At 37.9% G+C, this 17,482-nt stretch overlaps 1 protein-coding gene across 16 annotated transcripts in view; it reads right to left on the reverse strand.

Annotated features, from left to right (window-relative positions):
- Positions 1-17,482, reverse strand: part of sulf1 (sulfatase 1) — a 334,301-nt gene that overhangs the window by 203,898 nt on the left and 112,921 nt on the right. For 2 of the 16 annotated variants that reach the window (XM_072254068.1, XM_072254012.1), the window contains exon 3: positions 13,185-13,337. The exons of the other annotated variants lie outside the window; for them this stretch is intronic. The gene's annotated coding sequence lies outside the window, so the exon portion shown is untranslated. The remainder of the gene's footprint in view (positions 1-13,184; positions 13,338-17,482) is intronic. 16 annotated transcript variants of the gene reach the window in all.

Consider the following 17,482-nt stretch of genomic DNA (forward strand, 5'->3'; position numbering starts at 1 on the left):
CACTAACATATGCTATGGATAATTTTAACTGAACACAATTCTCTTCAATGTTGCTGCTTTCTAAAACTTACTGTGTTTGACCTTTCCAGCTGAATCTAAATACAGTCAATAATTATCTGTACTGTTCTTCCCCGAGATATTGACTAATTTTAGTAGGTTGAACAATGACTATTAATAAATCATATATATTATTTGGGCGGTGTCTGGAGTGCATTGGATTTGAAAATGGACCTTGAATACTACAACAATAATCAGCTTTTATTTTAGTGCCTTTAATTTAGTGGAAATTCTAAGCCAGTTCACAGGAAGGTTATGAGACCAAATGTAATTAATGTGACATTGATATTGTGTGCTAAAGTTAAGTCTTGGACAAACAAAAGTGAATGCACTTGTCAAAAATGTTTTTGCTAATCAGGTTTAGGATTATGTGGTGAAATTCTCTTGAGGGGTTTGAACTGGTAACCTTTTGACTAAGGCAAGAATGTAACCAACTGAACCAAATGACATTAGCTAAAGGCACATACACTGTCAAGATCAGTTTTTGAAATGTACAAAGTTAGCGAAGTATTATTATATTATTTTCCCTTTATGAAATTAAAAGCAGTAGGATTTTCATTCATTATCTCCCTTTTATTGAAATAGTACTGATATTATTAGATAGGCTGATTACATTTACAGTGACCATGTCATTTTGAATTTCTCCCCACTAACCTTGCATTGGCGATTTTGGAAGAAACTACAGCTACTATCAACATACTCAGCTTTCTCTTCTAAGTCAACACAGTACAAAGCTTTGTAATTCAGAAAGTTAGCCGGTTTCCAATATCCAGTCTGTGATGATTTACATGCAGTTTATTGGAAATCTGCATAGCCCTCCTATCGACCGATCGATACTTAAGTGTGACGTTCCTGGGATTCCAAAGTAGACTAGTGACTGATGAAGGCTTATGTAATGTTAGTCAAATCAGCAAACCAGATTCCCAGTGTACCTTCCCTTTACCCCCAACACATCCCCACCCTTTCCTTTGCAGCTTGAAAGAATTACATGTCCTTGTGGCTTTAAACACTGTGTTTCCACTTGTCTAATTTAATTTAACTAAATTATTTGGTGTTTTCCATTTTAATCAACTTGAATCTCAACAATATTTCAATGTTTTAAAACATTTTCTTTTCCAAGTGTTTTTTTTTGGATTGTTCATTGTTGAGAAGCAGACTGATTACTGATACCCAGGAAAACTCACTTTATAAATGGCCACTACAGAGTAAATAGATGTTTGTACACAAGCAGCTTGAATGACTTGACTTTTTGACAGATCTATCCCTCCAGCCAACACTTGCAGCTTATTTAAACTATGTTTTAAGTGATGTTAATAATTATTTGCAAATATTGAAAAGCCTATCTTGGACTTCAAAGAACAACAGTGTTTCTTACTAGTACCATGTTTATGCCTAGAAGTTAAAATTCATAATGTGCTTTGTTCAACATTGTGTACAGATTACCCCCATTCAGAGAGACAATTGAGTGCAATCCCTTCCATTTTCTATCACTACGGAAAGTTAAATAGAAACTCCTGATTATTTCTTTACCTATGTGTATCAGATCTCATCCGCAAACAATATTTCTTGTGGAATCGTGTAGCATCATTTGATCACATTGTACTGAGTATACTGTGGTTTGTTTCACAGTACCAGGCTTGGATAGCTGGCAGGTGAGTAAATTATCAACTGCATCCTTTGGACAAGCATGCCAATAACACTGATTACATTATAATCCTACAACCCAGTTAAAACACCCCTCAGCTCAATTTTACTTAAAGCCCAATGATCATTGATCACCAGTATCTGATATCCTAAGTTCAACCATTGATTTTGATTTTTTTTCCTCAAAACGGCTTCTGCAGGTCCCTAGTTCCCCTCATCTTGTATTGATATCACAAATCCCTAAAATCCAGAATGACAGATCTTCAACCACACCTCATTCTTCAAAACTGCAAATCTCCAAAGCCAATTTCATTGTCCCTACACTACCATCCCAACTTTAAGGCTGACCACAGCAAAGGCCCAATTGTGTTTGTTATCATTGACCATCTCTCCACTGCAGTATTTATGTTGTTCATTTTGTTGTGCGAGTTATTTATAATTTATGTTAATTTGTTTATGTTAACCCATATTTCCCATGTTTATATTATGTACTGGGTGGCTGTTGCAAAAAGCTTATGTTCATGACATTTATACCCTTAGATAGATATGCCTATGATAATGAACTCGAACTTGAGGTGAAGATGGGCTTTCACAAGTTGTATTGGGCAGCAGACTTCTTGGTGCTAACTAAATAATGCAAATTTTGATCAGTTCACATTAGGTTTGAACTGACTGAAAATTCCTATGGGTGGCGAGCAACCACAACGGCTATTTAGTGTTGTAGGCTGTGCACTAGAATTTCTAAGCATCACTATTTTGAATTGATAAATCCAATTTTGGTCCAAGGTCAGCACATTTAAATGAGGTTCAAATACACATTTGGTTCATTCTGACAATATTCACTAAATTTAATGGTTATACTAAATTGATTTCTTTTAATATAAAATAAACATCTGAAGAGAAATAGTAAAGTTCATCTTTTTTATTTATTTAACCTAATGACATCCAATGGTGTTAATGCAATAAAGTTTCCTTAATGAATGATCCAGCTATAAACATTATAATTGCACATTCCTTGTTTGGTTGTAAGAATCTTAGTCTAATTATTTCTTTCAATTTGCATTGGTACAGTCTAAATTCAAAGAAATAAATAAAAACTTCAAGCACACAAATGGACAAATCAATATGTAAACCTGGGTCATCACCAAAAATTCACTCTTGAAACCAGTGGTGGTGGTGCTACGCAGTCAACATACAAAAAAATAAATAAACATTATTTTTGCAATTGAAACCAAATAAATGTGTAAATTATACATTTATAGAGATATAATAAACATATTGACAAGTTGCAAATAAGATTTAATTTGGATTTAGATTTTGGCAGTAGAGCAGGGAAGGCTGAAGGTAGAGGGGGGAGAAGTGAGATGTGAATAGTAGGTAAGACGAAAATGAGAGTTATAAATGGGTGGTTGAGCCTGGGGGAAATGGTGATTAAATTGCAAGGTGAAGAAAATCATGGCAAAGAAATCAAATTAGTTTGGCTGCAATAGGAAGAAGGATTCCTGCTTGTAGATGTAAACAAACCAGATTAAAAATGCACTTGCCCCTTCTGTGCAAGTCCTTGTCTGCCATCTTTTTTCAAGGCCTAGGAGGCCACTTAGGGTTAAGTCTAAAATAGGAACTAAATGTGAGGTACAGATTTAATGAAGTATTTAAATACTCAGCCCATTAAAAATGGAAGCTGACAGACTTAAAGTAGATAGGGTTTATGTACAAGATTTTAAATTTTATACATCTGATATGACCAAAAGCCAGTTCTGTTTCAGATTAAAATTCAAGAGATTTCTACTTTTAACATAAGCATTGTTACACTGTAAGGATGCAATTTTGAATGGAGCAGAAACATTGACTGTTTATTTATTTCTGCAGTTGAAATCTGCAATACTTTACAGATTCACGATTGTTCTTTGTCATTCTTCAATACACAAGTGTAAAGGAGAATGAAATTATTATTACTCTGGATCTGATGCAGCATAAAAAATATAATAAGCATAAAGAACACAATAACTATAAAAGCAATCCTATAAAACAGTACAAGGCCTTGGTGAGACCACACCTAGAGTATTGTGTGCAGTTTTGCTCCCCTAATCTGAGGAAAGACATTCTTGCATAGAGGGAGTACAAAGAAAGTTCACCAGATTGATTCCTGGGATGATTGATTCCTGCACCTATTTTCTATGTTTCTATATAGATAGACTGATTGTATGTACGTAAATTGACACCATGTGATGGTGAGGTGGCTTAATGGGTTCTTTCTACCTTGTATATTAATGCATCCTGCCTTATCAAGGCAATGGCATAAAATTAATAAAGTGTATTGAATTTAAGAGGGTAAGCAAGCTGTAGATGCCAAAAATAAACATGAAGATTTTAAAAAATATTTATAATTTTGATGGTTGAAAAGAGAGTTAAGCTCGATATTTTTCTTTAGGGTGAAATTAGAATAAAACTAAATAAACACAACAGCATTGAGGTTCAATAAGAGCAGAAAACTTGCTAAATCTGGCTGCAGTTACTTAGCCCCATCCATCCTGAGGACATTGTTAAGAAATTAACGTTTAGTACTTAAGACCAGTACTCCCCTAATCTCGCAAACCCTTCAACGTCTATGCTGACTCAGGATCATCTACAGTGAAAAATGTATAGACTCAGTCTAAGAGTACCATTAAGTATAATATGCTTCTAGTCTTAATGAAGAAGTTTTCTGCTGATTACATAGTGCTTATATTTTGCTATAAAATTATACCACTAAACATATGGAAACAATAAAATTATGGATGTTTAATAAGGAATTAAAGAATGCACTTTCTCCAAGTATTCATATTCATACCAAAATACATTACCAAGAAAGCATTTTCCAAAATTAATTCAACAAGACTAAATGCTTATGGTTTGGTGTCTTTTCTACCTCTCATGCTGTAGACACAAAGGATTCTACAGATGCTGGAACTCCAGAGTCGCAACATGCTGGGTCTTGGGCTAAGTGCTGATGAAGGGTCTCGGCCCTAAACGCCAGCTCTCTATTCCTCTCCATAGATTTTGTGTGTTATACTATAGATTACCATATTTCTATTTTAGAGTTATTTATGCTCAGTTTTTTGGGAGTGTCTGTTTAGTTAAGCATGTAATGCACATTCTATCTAAATCCATAAAATCTGTCTACTGATTGTTGTTCAGCTACAAAAATTTATACTCACCATCAAGGAAAACTATTTACACATTACTTAACAATGAACAGTAATAAAATGCATTTATGCTTTCAGAAGAATCTGAACTTGTTATCTAAACTTGTTATTCAAAAAATAAACAATTTAACATTATATCATTCCCTTTTAAGCTATTGATGTAGTCCTTTTCCTCATCATATTGGTTGCAAAATGTAGATGCGTACTGAAGAGTTTTGTGTGTGGTTTCACTTCTAAAATGAGAATCTGCACATACAGGTTAGTGAGTAGAGTTGAATGCCAAAACAGTGAGGGAGCCAACACATCTGCAAATAATGTCTGACAGAATTGTAGAGATTGAACAAATTTTGAAATTATCCTCTGCTGTTTGGGTGACTATTCTACCTTTTTGAATTTAATCCTCCAGCCAAAGCTTGTTCGGTGTTCAGCAGCAGGATGAAGTCCCATCAGAGCTATTTAAACTAATTTTATGTTAGTTGATGATTGATTTCCACTGGCATTCACCATAATTTTACAAATACTTTATACTTTCCATAGATCTTTCATGCTGCCAAGGTCTCTGGGAAGTGTACTTGTTTCAATCCTCCAGAGAGTCTAACTAACTCTGGACCTAGTGTACTTCTAGGCATTCCATAATTGGGAGAAAAATAAACAGAAGTAACAGAACAAGGAGAACTGATGGAGGGGTGAGGAGGGATTCAGGTATGCACTTCTGTAGACAGTTCATGGAGCAAGGAAATTGGTGACACATCTGCTTTTTATTAAAGGTGACCTCATTGAAATCTGCTTCCTCTCCAGCTCAATGTGTCACCATTCAAGACGTCCAGTCTGGCTTTGAATAGAGCACTTTCTGCCACTATATGCTATAGTCAAGTTAATCTGCAGGAAACATGAAGTTGGAAACAATAAGCAAATTTTAATCATATACTGTTATTAACTTTGACTTATATTTACTGTAACTCAAATCTTGTGTAGGAAGGAAATGAACAGAAATTGGATTAGGTCAAATTTGGAGCCTGGTCTGCTATTCAATAAGGATCGTGGTTAATCCTCTGGCCATCTACTTTACCACCTAATTCCATATTCTCTCATTAATGTCCAAAAATCTATTAATTTCAGCCTTGTACAGCAACTGCATATTCACTTCCCTCTGAGGTAGTATTCCGAAGATTTGAAGTCCTGTGAATAGCCTCCCCTCTGTGGACTCTGATTATGTTGGCTGCTTTATCGAGGCAGTGAGAAGTGGAGACAAAGACTCCACCTAACCCGAACATTCTCCTCATCATCTCCCCCTCCCATCAGGCAGAAAATACAAGTCTGAAGGGATAAAGTAAATTCATTATCAAAGTACATATATGCCATCATACACTATCCTGAAATGCATTTTTCTGTGGCCATTCACGGTAAATACAAAGAAACACGGGAGAGTGACTAGACTTACTGGGCAGAATTTACTAAATTTGTTTCAGTGCTTGGGGCTTCTGGAGTGTAAATTCAACTCCAGAAAAACCAGCTGTTGAATATACACAAGATAAATATGATAAACACTGTGAGTTCTGTTAAGAACATCGTTTTTATAGAAACTTGATTTCCTATACTGTCATTATGCACATACTGATACATTTAAGAGCCACAACATGCATATCATCAGTTTTGTTATTTTGGTGCAGTGGTGCCTCTTACCTTTCATGTCATCTTCATTCAGTTATCTTTTTTTTAACCTGCTATCATAAACAGAAACTCAGCTCATGTTTAAACAGGTATCTAGGAAATGGTATGTGGGTTGGTAAGCTGAAGTGTGCAGCTTTATCAGCCTTAACTTACCTATTGTCAGTTATTCTGCAATCAAAGATGTTTGGTCTCTCTTTTTATGTTCATCGGGCGGAAGAATGGAAGTAAATAGAAAAGAAGTGTTTATTTTGTCACTTGAGGCCATCTCCAAATGAGGTATAATACCACCCAGATGTGCAACTAGACCATCCACAGAGCATTTTTTCATCACATCGATTTGGTTTCTTTTACTCACATTCTTTTTTTCCTAGTCTGAGACTTCGACAGTGATAATTCATGGTTTGGCATCTGGCTCCCCCACTCCCTTGAAACTCACTGAGGTCCTGATTTTCACACTCTTTCAAAATCAAGCCCGCATTTTAAACTGGAAAATGTAACAGCGCAACATCTACAAAAGATTGATGGAACATGTGATGGAGGATTAATGAGTAACGTCCAAGAGTCCTGAGAATATGTTAGTCCAGTGTCACCAAAAGGCAAAGCATGGTGGATGAGCAGTTTTACTGTAATATTAACCTTAAAAATTTTTGTTAAGTAACTTCATACCAGTGGGAATTCTGTAATTACACGTTTATTTATCTCACTATTTGGATTGCTCTGTACCTGTCCAACTTGCTCCACAGAATCCAGAAATATAACTGTAAGATCATAAGGCCCATCGAGTCTGCTCCACCATTATTTTTTCTCTCCTCAGCCCCACTCCCCAGTCTTCCACCCATAATCTTTGATGCCGCGTTCAATCAAGAACCTATCAAGCTCTGCCTTAAAAACACCCAATGACCTGGCTTCTGTGGTAATAAATTCCACAAATTCACCACCTCTAGCTGCAGAAATTTCTCGCATCTCTGTTTTAAATGAATTCCCCTCTATCCTGAGGCTCTGCCCTCTTGTCCTAGACTCCCCCATCATGGGAAACACCCTTTCCACATTTACTCTGTCTAGGCCTTTCAACATTTGAAAAGTTTAAATGAGTTCCCCCCTCATCCCTCTAAGTTCCAGCAAGTACAGACACAAAGCTATCAAACATTCCTTGTATGATAACCCTTTCACTCCCAGAATCATCCTTGTGAACCTCCTCTGAACCCTCTCCAATGCCAGCACATCTTTTCTTAGATGAGGAGCCCAGAACTGTTCACAATAGTCAAGGTGATGCCTCACCAGTGCCTTACAAAGCCTCAGCATCACATCCCTGCTCTTGTATTCTAGACTTCTTGAAATAATTGCTATCATTGCATTTGCCTTCTTCACCACCAACTCAATCTGCAAGTTAACCTTTAGGCTGTTCTGCACAAGGACTCCCAAGTCCCTTTGCATTGCAGGTTTTTGGATTTTTTAGTCTGCACATTTATTTCTTATACCAAGGTGCGTTTTCCAACAATGTATTTCTTTGCCACTTCCTTGCCCATTCTACTAATCTGTCCTTCTGCAGCCTATTGTTTCCTCAACACTACCTGCCCCTCCACCAATCTTATCATCTGCAAACTTGGCAACAAAGCCATCTATTCTATCATCTAAAATCATTGATATACAGCACAAAAAGAAACTGTCCCAACACCGACCCCTGTGAAACACCATTAGTCACTGGCAGCCAATCAGAAAAGGATCCTTTTATTCCCACTGGCTGCCTCCTACCAATCGACCGATGCTCTAACCATGCTAGTAACATTCCTGTAATACCATGTGCCCTTAACTTGGTAAGCAGCCTCATGTGTGGCACCTTGCCAAAGGCCTTCTGAAAGTCCAAATACACGACATTCACTGCATCCCCTTTATCTATCCGACTTATAAACTCCACAAAGAATTCCAACAGGTTCGTCAGGCAAGATTTTCCCTCAAAGAAACCATGATGACTTTGTCCTGTGTCACCAAGTACTCCATAACTTCATCCTTAACAATTGATTCCAACATCTTCCTAACCACTGAGGTCAGGCTAACTGGTCTATAATTTCCTTTCTGCTGCCTTCCTCCTTTCTTAAAGAGTGAAGTGATATTTGCAATTTTCCCATCACCTGGCACCATGCCAGAGTCCAATGGTTTTTGAAAGATCATTTCTAATGCCTCCACAATCTCTACCACTACCTCTTTCAGAACCCTAGGGTGCAATTCATCTGGTCTGGGTGACTTATGCACCCTTAGGTCTTTCAGCTTTTTGAGCACCTTCTCCCTTGTAATAGTAACTGCTCTCATTTCTCTTCCCTCGCTCCCTGCAGCTAGTGTCTTCCACATTGAAAACTGATACAAAATACTTATTTAGTTCATCTGCCATCTCCTTGTCTCCCATTATTATTTCTCTGGCCTCATTTTCTAGTGGTCCTATATCCAGTCTCATCTCTGTTTTTTTTTACATACTTGAGAAAGCTTATACTATCCAGTTTGTTATGGTTTGCTAGCTCGCTTTTATATTTTATCTTTTTTGTTCTAATAATTCTTTTTAGTTACTCTGTCAGGTTTTAAAAGCTTCCCAATTCTCTGTGTTCCCACTAATTTTTGCTTTGTTGCTTTGCTTTGTCTCAGAAAAAGCGATGCAACAGACTTTCAACATTGCAAATCAGCGAGTTGTTTGTTATGTCTTCCAAATCACTGTGAAACGGGAAAACGTCTTTTCCCTTTATTAGGGGGAGAGGGAGCCTGTGGTATGTTGAATTACCAGATTACCAGGTAGTCTTTGGGATACTGCAAGTCTGTGTCTTGATTGATGCTTTGCTGCATGCATGAGTGCTCTGTGGGGGACGCCGATGCTTTTTGCTGGTGGGGGGGGTCATTGCTTTGCTGCTGCTTATCGTGGGTGGGGGTAGCTGGGGGTTTTGGGGCTCTGACATTTAACTGTCATTCATTCTTCAGGGCACTCCTCAGTTGGATGGTTGCAAAGGAAAAGAATTTCAGGATGTATATTGTATACATTTCTCTGACATTAAATGTACCTTTGAAACATTTAAAACCTTTCTTTTGCATTTACATTAGCTTTGACTTCCCTTGTCAGCCATGGTTGTACTGTTTGCTATTTGAGTATTTCTTTGTTTTTGAAATACATCTGTCCTGTGCCTTCCTCATTTTTCCCAGAAACTCACACCATTGCTGCTCTGCTGTCATCCCTGTCAGCACCTCCTTCCAATTTACTTTGGCCAAGTCCTCTCTCATACCACTGTAATTTCCTTTACTCCACTGAAATACTGCTACTTTACTTTCTCCCTATCAAATTTCAAGTTGAACTCACTCATATTGTGACCATTGGCTCCTAAGGATTCTTTTACCTTAAGCTCCCTAATCACCTCCAGTTCTTAAAGAACACACAATCCATTTCTTACAGAACACCCAATCCAGTATAGCCGATCCCCTAGTAGGCTCAATGACAAGCTGCTCTAAAAAGCTATCTTGTGGGAATTCAACAAACTCACTCTCTTGAGATCCATTACCAACCTGATTTTCCCAATTGACCAGCATGTTGAAATCTCCCGTCACCATCATAACATTGCCCTCTTGATACAGCTTTTCCATTTCCCATTGTAATCTGTGGTCCACATCCCAGCTACTGTTAGGAGGCCTGTATATAACTGCCATCAGGATCCTTTTACCCTTGCAGTTTCTTAATTCAACCCACAAAGATTCAACATCTTCCGATCCTATGTCATATCCTTCTACTGATTTGATGCCATTCTTTGCCAGCAAAGCCACGCCACCCCCTCTGCCTACCTTCATATTCCTCAGATACAGCGTGTAACTTGGGACATTCAGTTCCCAACTACAACCAAATTTCAGCTATGATTCAGTAATGGCCACAGCATCATACCTGAAAGTAAAACTAATTTAAAGTTAAAAGAAAGATGCCGGAAATCTAAAATAAAAACAGAAAAACAGAAAATACTGGAAATACTCAGCAGGCTAGACCGCATTAGTTCTGATGAAAGATATTTGTCTTGAAATATTACCCTTGTTGCTCTTCCCATAAATATAAATAACTGACTTTGGAAAAAAAAGTCAAGATGTTAGCTTGTACATCAGAATTTGGTTTGTTCTATCTTACTATTAAGATTTATGTTTTTTTAAAATTATTTTGAAGCACTAGCTAGTATAACTTCTGATGTCATCATTTATGACCACATTTCATCAAGGCACAGTCGACGTTTACCACAAAAGGCAACGTGGTCCTCACTGAAATGTCTGCTGCCTTTTGCTGATGGACTGATTATGCACTTCTACCATTTTCCATACTTAGTTTTTTTTTAATGAAATGCACATTTGATAAATCTTAAGTGTTAGATTTTGAGGAATGACACTAATTGTTTTGGTTTAAGTCATGCACACAGACGGTATTCACTTGGAATATCTTCCTGCAAACTTGCTAAAGGGCAATAAAGACAATGTCATAGTTTCAACCCTAGCCCTCTAGAGGAGCAAATATACAATAGGTTTATACAAAATACATGTTTTTCCTGTATGACCATAAGACAGAGGAGCAGAATTATGCCCTTTGGCCAATCAAGCCTGCTCTGCCATTTAATCATGGTGGGTTTATTTTCCCTCTCAACCCTGTAACCTTTGGCACCCTTCCTAATCAAGAACTCATCAACCTCTACTTTAAATATACTCAATGATCTGGCTTCCAAAGCCATCTGTGGCAGTGAATTCCACCTATTCGCCACCTTCTAGTTAAAGAAATTCCTCCTCATCTCGGTTCTAAAGGGACTCCTTGTATTCTGTGGCTGTGCCCTCTGGTCCTAGATTAGGCCACTATAAGGAACATCCTCTCCCTGACCACTCTCTATATAGGATGTAATGCCGAGATTTTATAAGGTATAGATCATACCGCATTTGAAGTATTGTGAGCAGTTCTGGACCCATATCTAAGAAAGGATGCTTGTATTGGTCCAGAGGAGGTTAATGAGAATGATCCCAGGAATGAAAGGGTTACAGTATGAAGAGTATTTGATGGCTCTGTGCCTGTAATCACTAGAGTTTAGAAGACTGAGAGGGCATCTCATGGGAACCTACTGAGAAGTCTATATAAAGCCTCGGCATTACACCCTTTAGATGTTGAAGAATTTCCTTTTTTTGGTAACTGTACAATGAATTTCAACCTTATAGCAAATTGTAAGAACATATGAAGTCCATGTTTCTAAATTTATTAGTTTTACAATATGACTACAGTAATTTTCCAAGCATGTTTGAGTTTTTAAATGGACATGTTTATTGTTTCCCAGCATGTTTATTGTATGCCGGAATCCTTAGGAGTCCTTACAAGTGAGTGCATAGGTTGTGGAAACAGTTCAGTGATGAGGGGTGAGTGAAGTTATCAAGAGCCTGATGACTGAGAGGTAATAACTGTTCCTGAACCTGGTGGTGTGGGTTCTGAGGCTCCTGCAGCACTGAGAAGAGTACATGGCATGGATGGTGGGGGTCTTGATGATGGATGCTGCTTTCCTGCAATAGTGTTCCTTGTAGATGTGCTCCAATTACGGGGAGGGCTTTACCCCATGATGGACTGGGTTGTATCCACTACTTTGCTTTTCCATTCAAGGGCATTGATGTTTTCATACCAGGCTAAGATGCAACCAGTCAGTGTACTGTAGAAACTTGTCAAAGTTTTAGATGACATGCCGAATCTTTGCAAACTTCTAAGAAAGTAGAGGCGCTACCATGCTTTCTTTGTAATGACACTTACATGCTGGACCCAGGATAGATTGTCTCAAATGATAAATCTGGCGAATTTAAAGTTGCTGACCCTCTCCACCTCTGATCCTTTGATGGCTCATGGACTTCTGCTGTCGTCTTCCTGTAGTCACTAATCAGCTCTGGTTTTGCTAACATCAAATGATTTTCTATCTCCCTCCTAAATGCTGATTCATTACCACCTTTGATTTGGCTATTGACAGTGGTGTCGTCAGCAATCTTAAATATGGTTTTGCAGCTGTGCTTAGATGTATGCCTCTTCACTGTTCTGATGTTCCAGGGTTGAGTGAAGAGCCAATGGAATGGCATCTGCTGTGACAGTACACATATTGGAGCAGATCCAAGTCATTCCTCAAGCAGGAATTGATAATGTTTTATGATCAACCTCTCAAAGTAATTCATCACAATGGATTTAAATGCTACTGGACAATAGTAATTAAGGCAGGTTGCCATGTTCTTCTTGGGCACCGGTATAACTGAAGCCTGCTTGAAGCAGGTGGGTACTTCAAATTGCTGAAGCAAGAGGTTAAAGATGAAGAACCTATATTCTCATTGGTGTTTGCAGTGATTCTCACCAGCCAACTTGAGTAAGGTTAGGGTGATTCCTCATTTTTTTAAAACTAGTCTTTTCAAAGCTCTAGACACCTGAATCATTTGACATATCCTGCCTTCTTGGTTACTGATCTGAGATAATGCCTCTAGGGTTGTCAGTCTGGTTGCGGAATTGCTAAAAGAAAGCTTTTCCCTTGAACAGAAATACACATTTTAAATACAAGACAGATCCTGAGTTAGTCATGGCAGAAATAATAATAGATATTACTTTATTATACAAAAACCCACCTTCTATTTAGGAACTCAGCCAGACATTTTCTTTACATTGGCTTGATAGCAGCTTTACTTAGCTGTAATCTTTGATGACAGCACAACCACTTTTTCTTCATCCTTTCATAGTCTGTTTATTTAACGTTCTATTATCAGCACGCAACCTCCTTCCTGTATTGGAAGCAGAATACAATCCCCTGGAATTTGGATAACCCTCCCTAAATTAAGTAAATTTCCAATGAAGCCAGTGGCAGGATCACTGACATGCGGGGGTAGTACCTTAATTCCAGGGGCATGTTAATCATCATTGGGAGACAGGGAAGGAACACCAAGATTGGCTGCTCACATCCAGGCAAAGATTGGAAATACAGAACAAATCAGTGCTTACTTACACTCTAAAAAAGCTATGAACTATGTAAACTATGAACTATGTAGATTCTGGGTGTTGGATGGGGGGGGGGAGTGGGTGATGTGGTTACTTCAAAATTCTTGGTATGTCTGCTGAACAGCAGTAAAACACAATAAATACATAAAATGCTGCAATGATTGTGATCCAGTTTGGCATCAGGGCCTGGAACAAGAGTTAGAGCCCTGACTGGAATTTGCAAAATGCCTCTTGCTATTTTCTGAAAGTTCAAAGTAAATTCGTTACCAAAGTACATACATGCCACCACATACAACCCTAAGATTCATTTTCTTGTGAGCACACTCAATAAATCCAACAAGCATAATAGAACCAATGAAAGATCACACCAAAAGGGTGGACAGCCATTGTGCAAAAACAAAAGGAAAAAAAAGTAGTAATAATAATTAAAAATGTAAGCAATAAGTATCAAGAACATGAAATGAAGTGTCCTTGAAAGTAAGTCTGTAGGTTGATGGGGCTAGTGAAATTGAGTCTTAATATATATGATTTTTGACTATGAATTTTAAAAAAAAGGGTACCAGCAGAACAAGAGCTGCAGATTGCCTTTTTATACGAAGGACTTTACACTGAGAACTGTTAGATAGCTGGTTTATTCAAAACAGGGAAATATAGGCAATAGATTAAGATTTTGGGATCTGCAGCAGAAAGCCAGACTCTTATTTGGTTATCAGATGCTCAAAGTTCAAAGTAAATTTATTATGAAAGTACATACTGTATATGTCACCATATACAACCCTGAGATTTGTTTTCTTGCGCGCATACTTAATAAATCCTATAACCATAATAGAATCAATGAAAGGTCGCACTGAACATAGCAGACATCCAGTGTACAAACTGTGAAAATACAAAAGAAAAAAAACAGAAATAAGAATAATAAATAAGAAAAAATATCGAGAACATGAGATGAAGAGTCCTTGAAAGTTAGTGCATAGGTTGTAGGAACAGTTCAGTTATGGGGCAAGTGAAGTTACAGTAAGATGCTGTGTTCATGTTGAACAAGTGAAGATTGAACAGGTCAGTCATCTAGGGTAACTGATATCAATAGGTAACTTCAAATACATAGTGCTTCAAGGAAAATGCACATCTTTCTGCCCAAGCCACATAGTAAAATTTCCTTAATTGGAAGGAGTGAATTTGTAATTATACACAGATCTTGCTTCTTGAAAGGTTAATGGAAAACAAATGGTGAGTCTGTTCATTGTTCAGTAGATTTATAGACAAGATTTCTCATTTTGCACTGTGTAAATGTTCGGTTGCATTTTGGTCCAGCTGGTTTTTGGTATACAGGTATGCATCGCTTAACGTCCATGATATGTTCTGTGAAATCGGACGTTATGTGATTTGCGAACACCATATTATATACTTAGCAAACCTATATGGTGTAGTGTAGTGTACCTGTATTGACTAAATCCATGTCATTAGTAATTTCTCCATATCCGATATAGGTCCCTCTTGCATTTTCGTGAGCCTTGTAGTTTTCAGTGAAGCCGATCCTTTAACAGCTTCGAGAATTTTTTCTTTGTTTTTCAGGATCATCGTGATTGTCGAGTGCGACATGCCTAAATCCCGAGCAATAGCATTCACTGGTTTTCCACCTTCATATTGTTTAATAACCTTTTGTTTCACTTCCAAATCAATACTTTTCCTTTGCCTCTTGCTGCTGCTGTCACTAGGAGTGGTTTTGCTGTGTTTGGAAGCCATGATGTACTTTACGGTAATATTTTCAAAGAAAATTAAAGAGAGAGATAACGCTACTACACTCAACAGACGCGCGATACACGAGATTGGCTATGTCCGCTACGACACGTTCTCTGATTGGGACTACGGATGTATATGCGATAGGACGTTGTCCAAATGGACGCTAAGCAGCACACACCTGTATTTAAATTGATTGATTTTCCTCAGTCTGTCAAGCCACCTGAGGATTCCTTGCATTAAATATAATCAGGAATATTGTACCTCATTTTGCCTAAAACAGCCAGACCATGAGAGAATACTCAAGAGTGGATGCATTGTTGATCAACGATAACACTTATCAGAGAGCATGACCCAGAAGCTTTTGTGCTAACAAAATACTGATGCCACAATTAGGACTTATCCTCACTGAAGAAGGTTCTCGGTCTAAAACATCAACTGTTTACTCATTTCCATTGATGCTGCCAGGCCTGCTGAGTTCCTCCAGCATTTTGTGTGTGTTATCCTCATTGTAGTTACATATTACTGCATAGCCTTATAGTTATTTCTGGCAGTTATTTTTGGCCTCTGAAAATGGGTGGAAGTTGGTCGTTGCACTCCATGAAGTCATTGCACAGTATGTTACTTAATGCAGCTGGTGTGTGAACCATATAGGATTTCACAAAGAGTAGTGAAGTCTAGATGCACAGAATTGCACACTGAACAAAGAAGTGTAAGGCCTCCATTTAAAACTTTGCTGACCATCTACCACCCTGCACCGTCTATTTTACCTATCAGAACTAAGTTAACCGAACAAAATTACCATATGATTTATTATGTCAAAAGCAATTTTTATCTTAATCCCCCTTTGCAGTCTCCCCTTTTCCAATTTTGTGAATCCCTGTAGCTCTACAACTTCACTGTTAACTCTACTCAACCTTAGATCATCCACACTGTTCCAACAGTCAGTTATTAACAAAAATATGGAACTAATCCTTAGGTTTAGTCATGGAGAAGTACAGCACAGAAATAGGCCCTTAGCCCGCCTCGTCCATGCTGAAACCATTTAAACTGTCTACTAAACCAGATGTCATGGTCACTCAGATCCTCTAGGTGAAGTAGTTTCCCCTCATATTCCCTTTAAACTTTTACCTTTCACCCTTAACCCACGATCTCTGGTTGTAGTCCCAACCAACCCCAGTGAAAAAAGCCTGCTTGGATTTACCCCATCTACATCTCTCATTATCTCCTCAATCTTCTATATCCTAAGGAACACACTCCTAACCTATTCAATCTGCCCTTATAACTCATCTCCTCCAGACCTGACAACATCCTTGTAAATTTTCCCTGTACTCTTTCAATCTTGTTTACATCTTTCCTGTAGGTAGGTGACAAAAACTGCACACAGTACTCCAAATTGGACCTCACCAACATCTTATACAGCTTCAACATAACATTCCCATCCTATGTACTCAATAGATTGATTTATGAAGGCTGGTGTGCCAAAGGTTTTCTTTACGATCCTATCTACATGTGACGCCACTTTCAATGAATTATGGACTTGTATTCCTAGAACCTTTTGTTCTACCGCACTCCTCAGTGCCCTACCGTTCACTATGCAAGACCTACTTGGTTGGTCCTACTGAAGTGCAAAACCTCTCACTTGTCAGGTTCTCTATCTCATCTCTTCTTTTAAGTCCCTCCATAATCTCTGACAATGTTTTGGTTACTTTTAATATTTCGCACAGTGACCCAATGACTACTTTTTAGCTTCCCTTATTTCCTGATAAGCCTGAATTATTGTCTGTCGTAAGAACTTCAAAATGAAATTTCTATGTGACAGCCACTTTTTATGCCATGCAGACCTTAAGCAGGAAAATTCTCATTGGTGTAGAATAGCTGAAAAGTTCTATAAAGACAAATCAGTAAAGTCTAAAGTAAAGACAATTCATCTGGCGCAGCAATGACAGATTTGATAATCCTGCAGAATTAACACATTCTCAGATACTCGCAGACTACTTGAACAGAAGATTCTTAAAATTCTCCAAGGTCAGACAATTTGAATGCTTTTCAAACCATCTAATAACTTTGCTAAAGAGATTTGGTTGTCCTTGAAAATAAAGCATCCCATTTTTTCCAGTCCAAAATCTTTGAAGAAAGAATTATAGAAATGAGGAGGTGTGGCTGAGAAACAGTTCTGTACCAAGAAAAGTTT

Source organism: Mobula birostris, chromosome 1 (genome assembly GCF_030028105.1).
Source record: "Mobula birostris isolate sMobBir1 chromosome 1, sMobBir1.hap1, whole genome shotgun sequence".
Taxonomy (NCBI): Eukaryota; Metazoa; Chordata; class Chondrichthyes; order Myliobatiformes; family Myliobatidae; genus Mobula; species Mobula birostris.